The following is a 16,633-nucleotide window of genomic DNA, read 5'->3' on the forward strand; positions in this document are numbered from 1 at the left end:
TGTGTGGTTGGTTACGGCCGCTCTGTAGCTGGGGCAATCTCTGAAGGGGCTGATAACATTCTCACCTCTTAGAGCACCAAGTCCTTCATTGTTGGAGGATCTGGGAAGCACATCAAATGTCCACCCCTTGGGATGTCTGTGTGTCCAAGACTACACCAGATAATATGGAGAAGATAGATAAGTAATGTATCTAAGATACAGTTATCTCTCTCAAGTGAAAGAGAAAGAGAAACCATGTGTCACACACGTTCAAATTAGAGTATATTTAATAGCATCAAGTCTGACAATTGCAAGTTGTGTGAACTTAACTCTTGTATGGCTCCAATTTTTGTTTGAAAGTTATAGATAATACCTTTACTAAATTTGTTTATCAGTTCTAATAGTTTCTAATAGTTTTTTGGTGGAGTCCAACTATAAGATCCTATTATCTGCCAACAAGGATAATTTGACTTCCCCCTTTCCAATTTTGATGCTCTTTCTTTCTTTCTTTTTTCTGATTCCTTAGCTAGGACTTTCAGAACTATGTTTGATAACAGTGGTGAAAGTGAACATCCTTGTCATGTTCCAGATCTCAGAGAAAAGGCTTTTAGGCTTTCCCCATTCAGTATGCAACTAGCTAAGGTTCTGCTGTATATGGCTTTTATTATATTGAGGTATGTCCCTTCTATAGACAGTTTCTTGTCAAAGACACATCAAAATATAAAAAAGAAAACTACAGGCCAGTATCTCTGATAAATATTGATGCAAAATTCTTCAGTAAAATACTAGCAAATTGATTTCAACAACACATTAAAGAGATAATTCATCATGACCAAGTGGGATTTATTCCAGAAATAAAAACTTTATTGGTTTTCTACTTCTGCTATAACAAGTTACCACAAATTGAGCAGCTTAAAAAACACAAATTTGGCCGGGTGCAGTGGCTCACACCTGAAATCCCAGCTCTTTGGGAGGCTGAGGCAGGAAGATCACCTGAGGTCAGGAGATTGAGACCAGCCTGGCTAACATGATGAAACCCCGTTTCTACTAAAGATACAAAAAAATTAGCTGTGCATGGTGATGCATGCCTGTAATCCCAGCTACTTGGGAGGCTGAGGCAAGAGAATCACTTGAACCCAGGAGGCAGAGGTTGCAGTGAGCTGAGATTGTGCCATTACACTCAGCTTGGTCAACAAGAGCAAAACTCTCAAAAAAAAAAAAAAAAAAGCCCAAAAAACCCACAAATTTATTATCTCACAGTTTAGATCCATAGATCAAAAGTCTTGGCTTGTTTGCTTTGGGCCCCACAAGGCTGAAATCAAAGTGTCATCATGGCTGTATTCCTATCTGGAGGCTCTAGAGGAGAATCCAATTCCTTGCTCATTTGGGATATTGACAGAATTCAGTTTCTTACAGTTGTAAGGCTGAGCTCCCCATTTCTTTGCTGGCTGTCATTTGAGGGCCAATCCCAGCTTCTAGAGGCCACCTACATTCCTTTGCTTATTGCCCAATTATTTATCATCAAAGTCAGTTACAGTGGATCCGGGCCTTCTCGTGCTTTAGATCTCTCCTGCATCTTCTTCTGTCACATCTCAGATGACCTGTTCTACTTTCCTCTTCCACTTTTAAGGGCTCGTGTGAATAGATTGGACCCACTCAGATAACTCAGGATAAGCTGTGTATTTTAATGTACATTGCCTTAATTTGTAAATTTTTTGTCATGTTACATATCTACAGGTTTCAGGGATTAGGGTGTGAACATCTTTGGGAACCATTATTCTGCCTACCACAACAACTTAGAGAGTCATGTGAGGAGATGTGAAATGCATATGTGGCTGGCATGGAGTAAACTCTCAATAAACAAAGTTCATGTCTGGAGTTTGGAAAAAGACACTGAATAATAAGTGCTGGAATCATCAGTAGGGCTTCATGGAAAAGAGGGACTGAGTCTTGAAGGAAGGAAAGGACTCAGATAAAGGAAAGGACAGAAAAGAGGCTATTATGTCATGCAAATAATATAAACGAAAGAACAAATGCTTCAAGTTGTAGCAGCAAGACACGGGCCTTGATGAAAAATTGAACTGAATTCAAATGCTCATGCGCTTGTTATGAGGTTTGTTATCTTAGACATTTAAATATATATCTCTGGGTCTCAGTTTTCCTGTTTTTATTATTTTTTTCTTATCCATTGAATGTCTATATTCTAGAAGAAAAGCAAGGCATTTTCATATCCTCTTTCTGGCCCCTCAGTTTGACTAGTTACTGTAAACTCACATTGGCTTCACAACCATATCCCTAGTTATTCCAGGAGGCTAAGCAGATTCATCTGTAATCTGCTCATGTCTTTCTAAAATGTTGAAGTAAATAGTTCTGCAAGATTCATTAGCCTATGAAGAGAAGGTCCAGAGCAGCAATCTCCAAACTTCTTTGATGCTTCACCCATCAGAGAAAATTTTGGAAAATGTATTTCTGATACATGAATAATGAATATGTGTTAATCTATTATATTAAATGTCATACTACCTTAAATGATAATTATTCTTATCTTATATAAAAATAGAAGTGTTAATATTTTTATTTTACATTGTAATTTATTGTTTTGCTTATATAGTCTCTAAAGTGATTTTGGAACAGCAGTCTTCCTAAATCCAGTTCAGAATGCCAGCGTGTACTTTCTGACCAATCTGTCTCTATCACATCACACATGCTCTTTGTTCATAACCTGATATATAATCTTTTCTTTTTTATTTGGTCAAAGAACTATTACAACATAGACCTAAAAAGGGCATGTTTGCTTTCATGGTGAAAGATTGAACTGAGGTGCCTTCTATTTAATGGTGCATAAAGAGCTATGCAGATCAAGAGAATTTTTTTTCAAACAGCCCAAAGCTGCTTCTGATCAAAAATTCAGTGAAACTTGTTCAGGAAACCCTGGAGATTAGAAAGGAAGGCAGAGTAAGATCAGCTCTGTGTGCATTTTCCCTGAGGCAACCCCATCTGGCTAAAGCACCTGGGTCTCAGTCCCCAGAAACTGCCAGGTGGTCTGCCAATGTAGAGAAGAGAGTCCTTGGGAAGTTCCACCTGTGCCTTTTTCTTCTATGGGAGTCGTTCTACGGGTTCAGGCTTCTTTTCTGAGGACAAGACTGCATCCTGCCTCCATTGCTTCTTGTGCCCCTTTGTGGTGATGGAGTATGCCTCTGACTTTGATATTAGGATCAGATCCTTCCCTGGATCTCCCTCAAATAGCACTTACTCCTCCAATTTAAAATCTAAAACTTGCCCTATGCATACCTTCCCTCCGTCATTACAATACTAGTTCATAGGGTTTTATTTTGTAGAGCTTTGTTATAGAAGTTTAGATTTAATAATTTTAAATGAGTCATTGATTATTTTGTTCTGATAAATCAATATTTTAAGGTGATGTTCTTGTTCATGGATTGAATGAGCATAAAATTTGTGGCTGGAATTGATTGGGAGTAGAGAGAAGGACTCAGAGTTGTACTAGCCAATAATCCAGCCATGGTGTGATGAGATATTCACATGGCTCCCCTACCCATGTCCTTTTTTGGAATGAGAAAAGAAAAAGTTGTATCAGTGGTTTACAATATTTATGGTAGCTATCGGCAATGCACATTGAATGAGCAAACTGCTAGATGCTATACTTCACTCAGTGTGCTTGCTTAAGCAAATAATAAGAAAAATTTATTTGAAAAGGGAAGACAAAGTTTGATCATAAATATATTCTTTCTGAACTTCTGCTTTCTGGTCATGTAATTCACTTCGGAGATTACAAAGGAAAAGTGAAAGTAGAGTCAAATTATTAAGTAATGCGTTATTAAGGAAGTCAGATGTGTCAGGTTGGGGATGGTCTGGCACAAAGTTAAAAAATAACTTATGTCCTGGTCCTGGTGCTGGTACCAATTGACTGTGTGATATTTGGCAAAACACTTAGGTCTATAATTTTTTCAGCTATAAAAAAAGATATTCAATAATAAAAACCTTAAGATTTCTTCTTGTTCTAAAATTCTATGATTATAAAATACATAAATAATGGCTGAATTTAGAGAAAATTCATTCTTTCCTCTTTTCTTTCATTCAAGCATTATGCATCATTCTTCAACCATTGTCAATTTATCATGTGCACTTATATTTTATTAATCTATTGCATATGTGAGCCTATCTCAAAGCCTGTTTAAGAGGAAGCAGCATATGAATAAATATTTACTGTATGGTATTTAACTGTAATACAGAATAAATAAAACCAAATATAATAATAATCATTATTTCTTAATAAAATGCACATGATCAAAATTACATTTTTTTTCTGGAGTTGTAATATTGCAATGTTTTGAAAGCAGTAAGATATTTTCACACTGAGGAAGCCAAGTTCAGTGGTTTGTTGACAATTTGAGGAAGTGCACATATAAGGCGCATAGAGAAGGCACCATAAACTTCTCTGGTGGAGAAAGGCATTAGTATGGGGAATTCAAAAACAATTACATTATATCTTACTCTGAATGAAGCTTACAAAATTATGCTTAAATATGTCAAGGTCTAGTGTCTTAAGGACTAACGATACTTCAAATTACATAATGGGATTCCAATCCAGTCTAGTTTCACATGCAACCAGAGCTCTGAAGAGAATGAAAATTATCACCTCTAATTCCAAGCAAAACTGACTTCCTTATTTCTTCAAGTTTACTTTCTCTAAGCAATTAATATTTTCATTTAAATAATACTTTTTGTAGATTAGAGAAAGCTTGGTGTCAGAGACTGGTATTTAAATTCTGACATCTTCTTTTACTAGCCATGAGACATTGAACAAGGCCATAAGTTCTTTGAACCTCAATATCATCATTTGGGATGTAAAATTTATAATAGAGTGATAACTATACTATGTTCTTCAAAGGGATATGGCTAAGATATAACAAAATGGTTAGTGTGGAAATTATTTTGAAAACTAAGTTTATAATGACTTACTAGGGATAACATAAAACAAAATGTAACAATATAAAGAAACAAGTGACATTTACTGAATTAATTAACTTTATATTAAATGCAAATGCTATGAAGTAAACTGAATTAAAGCAAAACAAAATATGACTTTACCTTCAAGGATGACATGATCTGCCTTTGAAAAAATATAGGCAGGAACACCTAATATTCTTCAACTAACACCATAGAAGTTTGCATAAACCTCTAAAACTCTCTGGAGCTCAGTTTTCCTTAGCTATAAAGAGTGAGTATTGGTTTGGTAGTCCCCATGTTTTCTGGAAGTCCTTAACGTATTATTTGAGTAGATTATTTGGAAGAAAGCTGACATTTTTAAAAAGATTTGGCATTAATGTAAGAAAATGTTGTAGTATATCTTAATTGCAGAAACAAGAATTGAAAAGAACAATAGTATCTTTAAATCATATCAATCTCTAAGAATAGTGAGTAGAATGATTGACTAAATAACCTACAAATGAATAACACTCGATAGTGATTTGGATGTTTATGATAACCATGACAACAAAACACCATGTTGCTAACCTATTAAGACTTTCTTTACAATGTAGAGTACCATGAGCCATCATGAAAAACTGCTAGGTTTTCAATTAAACTCTCAACTTTGGCATGTGTGCTTCATAAGACCATAAAATGTGCACTGTACTTTGCACGGTGCCATGTGATACTGTTTTCAGTAACCCGAGCACTAAAATTCTGCAAGTAGCGTCAGTCCTAGGCTGTCAGGCAGAACAAGGCACAGGTGCTTCATCTTGAGGGAGTGGAACTCTGCATTTTTCAAATCAAGCCTGTAATAAAAATGATCCCTTAGACCGTATAGTGCTATATATATCTATATCTATGTAATCTCATGGGATGCTGCCAAGTAGGTACAATAGGTAAAATTCTCCAATTGTATAGATGAGGGAAAAAAACACATGTGACTGAGGTTACGTAGCAAATAAATGACAGAGCCAGAACTAGACCTTGTATTTTTTAACTTACAGTCTAATCTTGTGTTTTGTATGCTTGTTTGTTTTCCTGCTCCAGACTTGTCAACTATAATTATGGCTATTATTTTCCAAGCACTTAACTACGTGTCAGGCACAATGCCGAGTTTTTCAGATACTCCCTTTCTTGTAATCAGTTTTTTGTCTTTGCTGCCCCCTCTGTCAGAAAGAAAAAAAAAACTCATTGTTCGTATTTAATAAGCAAGGAAACTGAAGCTTGGGTAGAAAAAACACAGCACCTTGCTGATGGTCACACAGCTACCAAGAGGTAAAGCCTGGACCCACAGTCATGTCTGCCTGGCTTCAGCTTTTCCTAACCGCTCACTTGGGCAGCTTGTATATCTCTGGCAGCTGCCATCTCAGAAGTTTCTTCCTCAAGAGGTTTTGTTACCTTGAAACAAAAAGCAGTTTGACTTAAAAATATCAAGATAGTGCAATGAAAGACCTTGCACCATTGCCCTTTTAGGGTCCGTGATATCTAAGATTGGAATGTGATATTATTTTATGTAACCTATACATGCTGAGTTTAAATCTCATGCCAGTTATTTTAGAGCTGAGCTCTCTAAAAGGCAGTTTTTCTCAATTTCTACCCTACTAAACATACTCAGTAACTGTGGATAGGGTTCTATGCATATCTACCTTCAGTCTTCCTCTTGTTTCACATGCTCAGAATTTTTCTCCTGAACATTGACAAATATTATTTTAAAACGTTCACACAATTCAGGATGCTCAAATATATTTCTCATTGTATTTGAGCGTCTTAGAAACTAAGACACTCTTGAAAAACATTACTTCCATCTTCCACTACAAGCGCTTATTCCGCCCCTTCTTTCTTTTTCCTTCCTGCCTTCTTTCCTCCCTCCCACCATTCCTTTCTTCATTCCTGCCTTCCATTCTTCCATGTAATAATAATTTAGTGTGGCTGCTAATCATGAATGTGACCTTCGAGAACTCACTGTTTAGCTGAGGCAAGAGCCCGTATAGGTGTTAAACAACCAACATATAAGAGTAACAATGTGTCACAGAACATACATAATGTATATTTTATGTCAACTCACAGAGATCATAAAGAACAATTCCCTAAGAAACACCTGAACTGACTCCAGTGGAACCAAAATACATAAAGAAGGAAAGGGAGAGGAGAAAATTTTGTAAATTTCAAAGAGAAATCCATAGATGAATATTAATTCAGTCTCACCTCCCAGCAAATCATTCTACTCTCTTGCTAAGCAGTAAGTACAGACCATACGCACTTCTCCAGTTTAATACGTAGTCTCAAACCTCTTTTTCTTTGCCTCTGCTGCCCCCTCTGCCTGGAATAGACTCCCAACCTCCCATGCAAACCCTCCTGACTATTTTTGAAGGTCAGCTCAAGAGTAAGTCTATACCTCCTCTGTGAAGCCTGGCTGCATTCTTCTAGCCTCCCAAAGTGTGTTGCACACAACTCCACTGTAACAGTCACCACTTTGCTGTGTAAATGCTTGTTCCTGCTCTCTCTGTGCCACACTGTGTTATCTGTTGTTTCAATCCCAGAACATCAACAGTGTGGAGCATTTAGTAAATACTCAAGATATGTTTCAGGATTAGATAATTCTATAAAAGCATGTGTCAACTTGTTCTATATAATAATTTGGGTATTAGGATAGTGCCTCTAAGTGTTAAACGCTCCATGTAATTCAGACTGTTCTCAAAAATATTTACTCTGTGGTTCGACTGAGTAAAATAATGACAAAGAAAATGGCTGAGAATACAAGAACCCACACTATGGAAGGAACTACATGCAATGAAAATAGCTAACTGAAACATAAATATGCACAGAAAGAGATAAATGAGGCATTCATACAACAACAGTGTCTGAGTCTACCACAAGTGGGTTATGATTACGGGACGCTGTGGAGCAGCATGAATAAAAGATTAAGTGGTGCATATTTTAGGTAGGTGGATGGGTGAACATTGCAAAGAACTGGTTTTAAAAAAAAACAAGAATATTCAGATTAGGTATTCAGAAATACCTAATATAAATAATTCATTTTCCTCTGAGAATGAAACCCCAAAAATGACAGTCACTAAAAGTATATTTACATGACACCTTAAACAAATTTTGTGTAATGCTTTTATAATAAAAAAATGAAGCAATCTCTAGATGGAAAAGGTATTTCACACAATGTGTACCACCAATATACAGAGACTGTGTAGAAGTGAGAGTGACCATAAAGGTTTCCCCACTTCATGGTAGGTCAAAACCTAGCAGAGACTGTGTTTAGAATAAAATTGAGTATGCAGTAGGTACTCATTATTCTCACTTATGCTGACTTTCCAAATCATCCCTGGTAGTGAAGACCTCTGGCTACTTTCCAAGAAATTAGCAAAAGAAGGAAATAGAATCACAGGATGTTAGAGCTTGAAGATTTTGAGGTTCTTTTGTCACCCTTATTTTCAGATGAGGATATCTTTCACAGCCCAGAAAGGTAAAGAAATCTACCAGGTGGTCAAATATTTTAAAATGACAGAATTGGGGCTAAAATACAGGATTCTCAATTCCCAGTCCAGTGCTCTTTCTTACACACTAAGCCATGGCAAAATGCACTCTAAAATAAAACCCTAAAGCTACTAGCCTTAACATTTATAAGGTGTTTCCGCAAGGACATAGGTTTTGCTCCATGCCTCATGTGAGGTCTTTGTTTCCTTCTTGTTTAAAGAAAGAGTGACCTGGACAACAGTCTCATAGTGACATCTGGTGACTAAGTCAGGGTAATACAAAACATAAGAAGAAGAAAAATAAAGTATCAATGTGATTTTTTTTGTTAAGATTTAGGTAGGACAATTAAATCCAAAACTTAGGGACACATTGTAATTCCTTAAGATTGTGTTTCATGGTTCCCTTCTTCTTTAATATGTCTACAAACAAGGTGATGTTTTATATTAATTCTCTTTTTGTAATAACAGTGAATTATTGCCAATCTTGTGGCATCTGAGTCTACATAAGCTATTCAACAAAGATTTATGAGAACCTACTATGTGACAGAAGCAGTTGCAGCTCCTGGGGACACAAAGCCTAGTTGTGGAATTAACCCAATACAGCACGCTATGAAATAATGTGATAAGAGCTAGAGTTAAGATATACATAAAATATGCTGAGGAAAGAGTGACTGAATGGTAAGTCAGAAATGCTTTAGAGAAAATGAGACCTTTTTAACTTAGCCTTTAAAAGTTATCAGGAGTCCACCTGACTTAAAAAAACAAAAATTCTCAATTCATTCTCTCAAATATAACAAAAAGCATCCAAAATAAAAATATATTTTTATTAAAATTCATTCCATGAGTGTGATTGTCAGTGACATTGCTTCATTATTGATTAGCTTAGTCCTTGTAAAGAAAAATTATATGTTGCTGTTTCTGGTCATTAAAACAGGTAGAGAATACCTAGTATCCTCAATATCTTCTATTTCCTATTTCAATTTCTGGTACAGAGGTCTGGGGAAAAAACCTTAGAGTTGCCTGCCTTTAAGTATTCAATTGTTACTTATATAGGGTCTTCTATATATCAGGTTCTCTTTACGGTGCTGGAAATGAAACAGTGAACAAAATCCATGCCCTCATTGTACATATATTCTAGAGGGGAAAACAGTCAATACATAGATATGTCACATATGTAGTAGGTTAGATGGCTGTAAATAGGAAGAGAACTGTGCAGGGATGGGGTTAGATAGTGCTGGGGTAGGAAAGTGTAATCTTAGATGCAGTTGCCAGGGAAAACCTCCCTGAGAAATTGGCATTTGAGGAAAGTCCTGAAGGATGTGATGGAAGAAGATAAGCAGATATTTTGCAGATATTTAAGGAAGAGAGCTCCAAGAAGGGGGACAATCAGAACAAAAGGCCTTTGCTGGGAATGTGCTAAGAGTGGAAGTACACCAAGGAGGACAGTGTGGCTAATGAGTGAAGCCTGAAAAAAGTAGAAGAAATTAGGTCTGAAAAGAAGTGGGGACCAGATCATGTAGGGCCCTGTTAGCCTTGATAAGGAGGGTGGTGGGAATCACTGTAGACTTTGGGACACAGAGGGGACAAGACCTCTGACCCAGATGCTATGTTCAGAATGGATAATAAGGAAGCAAATGCTGAATCAGAAATACCAAAAGTAAAGCATTGTATTTATCCAGGAGACAGCTGATGGTCATTTCAAGAAAATTAGCAGTGGAAGAGAAGTAATTAGATTCTTGACACATTTAAAAGGCATAATTAACATGACTGATGGATCAAATATGCATGGGGAAATGAGAAAAGTCACTTCGAGAGTGACTCTGAATTGCTTAGGCAATGGGAAGAAATAGACATTTAATGAGATACAAAATGTGCAAGAGGACCAGGTTTGGAGGAGCAGGACATCAAGAGTCCAACTTAGGATATATTAAATTTGATGTGTCTATTAATTGTGCAGGTGAGGATGTCTAGTAGGAGTTGAATGGAATCTCGAGTTCAGGGGAAATAACATTTGACCATCATCAACATTCAGATACTATTCAAAGGCTATGTGATATCACCTTGTGAGTGAGTGCTGATAGAGAAAGGATCTAAGGACTGAACCCTAGTGAACTCCAGTGGAGGGATGAGATAAATGAGTAAAGAGAGCTTAGGGGAACATCTAAAGTGAACAGGAAAACTGAGAGTAGCTCCCAGAAGTCAAGTGAAGAAAGTATTTCAAGAAGGAGATAATTACCCAGTGAATCAAAGGTACTGAGAGGCTGATTAAGACAAAGACTAAATTTATCACTGAATTTAGCACTATGGAAATCATAGGTAATCTTGAGAAGAGCTTTTTTTCTTAGTATGGTAAACCTTTTGAAGTAGATTCAAATGAGAATGGGAAGAGAGAAAAGGGAGAGAAGCAACATAAGAAATCTCTTTTCAGGAATTTTATATAGAGAGAAACAGAGGAATCAGTTGATAGTTGGAAATTATTTTAAAGAAAACTGGTTATTTTAAAGAAAAAAGATATTACAACATGTTTGCACTATTGTGGGAATAATCAAGTTAAGACAGAAAATTATTTTTTAAGGAAGAGTCTAATTGCTGAAGTGAAAGAGAATGAGACTCTGTGTATAAGTGTGATCAGATAGGATCATGTACAGCTCAAGTAAGAACAGGAAGGAAGAGACAATAAACGTGCAGATAGGATGCGCTGGTCGATGTGGTGGTGAGAAGACGTGCGAGTTATCTACTGATTACTTCTATTTCCCCAGTGAAATAGGAAGCCAGGTTCATAAACCAAAATGAAGAGGAGCAAGGCAGTATTGGAAGATCAGGAAAAGTAATAGGTGTAAAAATATATAAAGTAGAATTGCCAGGGAGTATGAAGACACATTTCCAATTAAGGATGAAGAATTTAAAGTGAGGCCAGCCAATACCCCTGCTTTGCTTCAGCTACATCAGCTGCATAGGTTCAGACACAGAATACATGGAAAATTGTATTTAAATAGGGCCTGGATTTTACAAAAGTAACACAATGAAGAAGAGAGGTGCAAGGCTATTTGAGGGTGTTTGTGGGAGAGATTGTAAAATATTAGCTAAGTAAGAAGGGGACTGCAAATTTTAGGGGTATAAAGGAATGAGGAAAAGTGTAAATACAGTGGGGTCAAAGAATGTTTGGAGCCAAGGCACTAGAGGCAATTAGCTGAAAATGTAGGTGATTATTGGTGAGTGACATGATTTAAATGAAAAGTATAGAAGGGTAAAATTATGCATCATGAAAAGTTCCAGGGTACAACCAAGATCTGAGTAGCTGAAGTAGAATGAAAGTAGAATGGACCTTTCCACATCCAGGTTCAGTGACAGAGGTTAGGAAACAAATTATCAACCACTTGAGAGAACATATCCCCTAAGTTGTTTTTGCTATTTTTCTTTCAGCATATATTTGTTGGAATGCCAACTATATTCAGTTCAATTAATATGGGCTTCTTAAATAAGGGCTCCAGCACTGGATAATCCTGCCATTTATTTTGATACATTCCATCCTGCTGCTCAGATCTATTGGCATCTACAGCATGTCTTTTGAGAAGATGGGCATTCATATCCCTATGTCCTAGCAAATTTCCAACTCAGAAAATCACATTAGGCTTCTCTATATATCTTCCAACTATTTCAATGGAAAATACAATTCTCTGATTTCTTCCTGTGATATTTATCAGAGAGAATGGTGCCTGCCAGTTCTAGGGTGGGGGAACCCAATACAAATCACCAACCTTTAGGTGACACTCTGTCTTCAAAGTGCTTTCAAAGTCTGGCAGAGAAAAAGTACCCAGTGGCTATAAGACCTCCTAGGAGTTCAATCATGCATTCTAAGTAGCAGATCACTCGAATGTAATTGGCTAGTGAATTCATTGTACTCTTCTCTTCTTGGTCACATGTTACCGCCCTTGTACCCTGCATGTTCTCTTTCCCAGACTTACAAAGCATGTTTTCCTGAATTTGTTCTCTTTTTAAATTCACACAGTCTTAATGATTCTTCTTTGACAAGAGTCTTTCACTCTTACAATTCAATTCAAGTCATCCACATGCTTATTATAAGCAGGGGTCTGGGACCTAGAAGAAAAGGGAATAAAAAGATGAATGAAATTTGATCCCTGCAGTCCAAGAGCTTGCTGTGAAAAAGGAATTTTGGCTTACATTGCCTTCCTAATCCCTTGGCTAGGCAAGAACAGAATATTGTCTAAAACCTCCTCACGTCAGCAGTCCTCTGGGGTGATGACTGTAAATAGAATTTAAACAAAAATATAATTGACACATAATAATTGTGCATATTTATGGGGTACAACTTGATGTTTCAATATGTGTTTAAATGGGTGCATTGCGTAATGATCAAATTGAAGTAATTTGTCCACCACCTTGAAGAGAGATTTTTGAATATTCTCATTACAAAGAAGTAGGAATTTTTAACAGGCAACTGAGATGCTTCTTGTGCACACTAAGTTATTCTGATGATGGATTTACATCTTTTGTTTTGTTTGTGTGTGTGTGTGTGTGTGTGTGTGTGTGTGTGTGTGTGTTTTTGAGACAGAGTCTTACTTTGTCCACCAGGCTGAAGTGCAGTGGCACAATCTTGGCTCACTGCAACCTCCACTTCCCAGGTTCAAACTATTCTCCTGCCTCAGCCTCCTGAGTAGCTGGGATTACAGGTGCATGCCACCATGCCTGGCTAATTTTTATATTTTTAGTACAGATGGGATTTCACCATCTTGGCCCTGCTGGTGTCAAATTCCTGGCCTCAAGCGATCTACCAGCCGCAGCCTCCCAAAGTGCAGGGATTACAGGTGTGAGCCACCAAGCCTGGTACATTTACATTTCTTATCTGGATCTTTCCTTCAGTAAGTGCTAAGGAATCCTACTTCCCCCAATATTTTTTCCTATTTCAATGTTTTAGCATGTATATCATTTACTACTTTGCAGACATTTGATTTTCCCCTTTGTTTACTGTAAAGTATATTTTTATAGTCTTTGATTAGTAATAGAAGTATTCTAAAATCTGCCTGCAACCTCTCTTTCTGACTCTGCATTTTAGGGAATAATTTTCTGTTACAGAATGAAAAAAAAACAGAGCCTGTGGAGTCAGAGATCTCATTTCAAATTATAGTTATCCCTAGGAATAAATCTGAGTGACAGGTGGTATTGTACAATAATAAGTACAAAGCTATGGTTAAGGAAAACTCAACAACCTGATCTGTAAATTGGGATGACAACAGCCTATGTCAAAAAATGTGAAGGTAAATGAGATAATGTAAGGCTGATATTTAGTAAGCATTTAAAAAAACCCCCAAAAACTATCATTTCCATGATTATTCTACTTATTCTGTTTCTCTATGCTCCAGGCAAATGAACTACTAGTGACCCAGGGGTCCTTCCCCATTCTCTTCTTCACAAGGAAATATTCTCTCCTGTGTGCCCTTTGTTAAAATCTACTGCCCCTTTTAGAAGCCTTTCCAGATCATCCCATGGCCAAGAATGATCGCTGCTTCCTCTTCTTTACATACAGATGTTTCTCTCCTTCTTGACAATTATTTTTGCGCAATTATTTTCTTTTTGTTTGTGTTTTTAGTGTCCCCCCACCCCACCATTTTCCAGACTGTTTGCTCCATGAGAGAGGAGACCATCATCTCTGTGCTCACTGTTGTATGACCAGTATCCTGAGGAGTGGCTGTTACATAATTACATCAGGTACTCAATAAATATTTGATGAATAAACACTGGATTTTAAGGCAGGTATCATATCTTACATAGCGTATCATATCTTACATTTTATGTCCCTCACACAAATACCACAGAGTGAAGTATATGACAGGAAAGGTCATTTCACTTGATGAGTACATAGTGCAGTCTGAAATAGATACGCCAAAAAAAAAAAAACTGGAGTAAACAAGATGAATTGTTTTAATAGAGGCACTGTATTAGTTTCCTAGGACTGCCAGAACAAATCACCTCAAACTTAGTGGCTGAAAACAACAAACATTTATTGTTTCACAGTTATAGATGCTAGAAGTATAAAATTAAGGTGTCAGTAGGATTGGTTCCTTCTGGGGGCTGTGGAGGAGAATCTATCCCAGGCCTTCACATTGTAAAGTACAATACTGGAGGAATAAGACTTCAACTTGCTCTATCTCAGATAGAGAGGAGCCATTTCTTGTGAATTGAGAAGAGGGGTATATTGATCCATAATAAGCACATAAAAAGTTGGCTGGTTCATAGAAGTAACGTGTTTCCAGCTCTAGTAAAAAACAAACTGAAGTGGCCTATAAAAAGGTACAGAGTATGACAGAATGAAAAATAAATGAACAAGAATACAGAGAGGATATGATAAACTATCATGTTTCCCTAATATGTTATTGGACACTAAATGGTATTAGAATTATTCATCAATAATAATTCTAAACAGTTGCAATTGAAAGAATATATTAAGTGGTGTTATATGAGAAGTGCCAGGGCATCCTCATTTCTGTCCAATGGGAGAAACATTTTCGTTTGAGAACTCCATGAATAATACAATCTTTTAGTTAGGAGAGCTGCATTTTGAGTGGTGCAGGCAGAATGGTGATCTCTCATACACACAAACACTAAGATAGAGAGAGAGAGACAGAGACAGAGACAGCAGAGAGAGACAGAGAAAGGAGGTACAGGTACTCAGATAGAGATAAGCCATTTCTTGACATTAAGAAATAAAGTAGAACCCATTGGAGGGAAATAAAACTGCCTCAGGAACAGAGTTAATTCACATACACATGCAGGTAAACACACACTGCTTTATACTTACTGTGGACTTTGAAAATTATGAATGTGTGTGTGTGTGTGTGTACATTTGGCCCTCTGTATACACGGATTTTGCATTCACAGATTCAACCAACCATGAATTAAAAACATTTGGAAATAACTAACATTAAAAAATAACAATACATCAATAAAAAATAATACAAATAAAAAATATACTATAACAACTATTTACATAGCATGTAAGTTGTATTAAGTAGTATGAGTAATCTAGAGATTACTTAATGTATACCAGAGGATGCATAGGCTATATGCAAATACTATGCCACTTTAAACTGATAAGAACAGATACTAAACTTCATCTTAGCCAAAAGTCAGAGAAACAATATAACTATGCCATTTTATGTAAGGGACTTGAGCTGATCATCCTCAGATTTCAGTATCTTTGGGGTTCCTGGAAACTATTCCTTGTTTTTTATATATATATATATATATATATATATATATATATATATATATATATGATAGCTACTGAGTGACAGGTGATATTATACCATACCACTTGTCACTCAGTAGCTGTATATGTATATGTATATGTGTGTGTATATATACACACACATATACATATATACATGTATATGTGTGTATATATACACATATACATATACATGTATATATGTATATGTGTGTATATATACATATAGACATACACATGCATATATGTGTGTATATGTGTGTGTGTGTGTGTGTATATATATATGCTGTCTTTCCTCAGTATCACAGGGAATTGGAGAGAGATATATATATATACGTATATATATATATATATGTGTGTGTGTATATATATACTTTTCAGTACAAAAAAAATTTGAACACAGATGGGTATGGTACCAGAACAGAAGGTAAAGATATATGGAATAAATTTGCAACAACATGAATGGAACTGGCAGTCATTATTTGAGGAGAAATAATCCAGGCACAGAAAGACAAATATTTTATTATTTTGGGTGAAAGACAAACATTTTATTTTAGGTGAAATAATCCAGGCACAGAAAGACAAACATTGCATGTTCTCATTTATTTGTGGGATGTAAAAATCAAAACAATAGAATGCATGGAGATAGAGAGCGGAAGGATAGTTACCAAAGGCTGCAAATGGTAGTGTAGCCTCTGAGGGTGAGGTGAGGATGGTTACTGGGTACGAAAAATAGAAAGAATAAATAATATCTAGTATTTAATAGCACAACAGATTGACTATAGTCAAAATAATATAATTGTACAATTTAAATATGAAATTAAATATATATATACAAGACTAGGACACCAAGTTGAATGACTCCAGCATGCAATACCCACATTGATCACCATACTTGCCCCAAGGGAAGCTGTGCAATATCTGGCTCATC

The 16,633-nt window shown here is 36.4% G+C and overlaps 1 pseudogene; it reads right to left on the reverse strand.

Annotated features, from left to right (window-relative positions):
• Positions 1 to 15,469: 15,469 nt before the first annotated feature.
• Positions 15,470 to 15,614, reverse strand: LOC129009204 (U2 spliceosomal RNA; annotated as a pseudogene).
• Positions 15,615 to 16,633: the final 1,019 nt, after the last annotated feature.

The sequence above is a fragment of the Pongo pygmaeus genome, chromosome 9 (genome assembly GCF_028885625.2).
Source record: "Pongo pygmaeus isolate AG05252 chromosome 9, NHGRI_mPonPyg2-v2.0_pri, whole genome shotgun sequence".
Classification (NCBI taxonomy): Eukaryota; Metazoa; Chordata; class Mammalia; order Primates; family Hominidae; genus Pongo; species Pongo pygmaeus.